Consider the following 1,585-nt stretch of genomic DNA (forward strand, 5'->3'; position numbering starts at 1 on the left):
GCTTTTGGAGGTCTCGGTGTCGTGGGGGGAGCCTTCCCTCAGCTCCCTGAGTCCTGCTGGGCCCTGTGGATTAGTTTGTTGAATGGCCACTGATGGGCACCTAGAAGGTGGTTAACTGCCCCTCTCCCTGCCCTGGGAGATCGCAAGCTCCTGACAGACAGCGACTGGGCATGGGCTGGACAGAGCACCTGTTACATGCCAGCTGTGGCCTGAGCAGGGAATCCCACAGCTGGCCATCACCGGTGGTTTGGGCCTTCATGAGGTTTGATGGGTGGGGCAGCTGGGGTGGGGGTGGGAGGACACTGGAATGGGAGCCAGTAGCCTTCCCTGCATGAAGCTGGGCTGACCCCCTCCCTCCCATGGCCTCTATATTCCCATCTATGCAATGGGCGTTTCTACTCTGTGCTCTCATAGGTCCCTTGTAATTTCCAACAGACATTTCCCCCACCCCCCTCCCCGCTCCACAGAGGTAAGGCTGAGAGTCGCTGTGGGGGAGCCGGCTCCTAGGCCCTCGGGGAACCTGCTGCAGGTGCTGTGGTCAAGGTCAGAGGCTCATGGAGATACACTGAGTGGCCTTGAAATTGGCCTTGAAATCATAGCTGTGCCATTTATCTGACTGTTTTAGACGGTTTCCTTGTCTGTAAAATCAGGCTAGTATTGGCAATCTTGCAGGATTGCTCTGAGGCTTGCTTGATGATTATGTGGTAGGTGGAATTTTGAACAGAGGGCCTGGCCTCTGTTCAGAGGGCTTTTAGTGCCCAGTAACTGATACCTTCCTCCTGGACCACTGAGGTTTGCACTGGGCTGATGTGGGGATCCAGGGGCAGCGGGCTTTTGGTGAAAAAGAGAGGTCATTGTCTCTGATGTCAGCCTTACAGATTAGGCCTGAGCTACTACTTGGGCACCTCCCCTGGGACAGGCCTGAGTCTGTCCTTCCTCCCTCCATGGGACTGTGACCCTTCCAGGTGACCTCTGGGCTGTGATACCCTCTGAGACCCTCCTGTGTCTCCACAATGGAGATCCTCCCCTACTGTCTGTACTTCCCTACCAACTCCCACTCCCCCTGCCCAGGCTTGGGGCTGCCCAGTGTCACCAGGAACCAGGAGTGTTGGATCTGGAGCTGGTTAGCTTTGAGGGAAAAATCCCACAATGCAAACCCAATTCTCAAAGCCTGGACAGAATGAATGAACAAATCTCAGAGGCTCAGCCCCTCCTCCCTCCATCCAGACCCCCAAGGTTGTCCACTCCAAACCTCAGTGGTATAGTCTTTCCTCTGATTACAACAGCAGTTTGGAAAACTGGGGGAAGTTCAAAAATAAAATAAAAATAACCTCACATTCCACCCAGAACAGCCCCAGCTAACTCTTGGTGAACAGCTGGTAGGCACTTAGTAAATGCCGGGCCCTGTGCCAAGCTCAACCATTCCTCTTTCTCTTTACAAGAGGTATTTATGTTATCCCCAAATTATGTTATCCCCAAATTACAGATGGGGTAAGGAAGGCCCAGGCCTGGACTCAAACCCAGTCTGTCCCACTAAGCCTCCACTACAAGCCTTTGGTGGGAGTTCCCCGGAGAGCTGCTAGCC

This window comes from Canis lupus, chromosome 16, assembly GCF_048164855.1.
Source record: "Canis lupus baileyi chromosome 16, mCanLup2.hap1, whole genome shotgun sequence".
In the NCBI taxonomy this organism is placed as follows: Eukaryota; Metazoa; Chordata; class Mammalia; order Carnivora; family Canidae; genus Canis; species Canis lupus.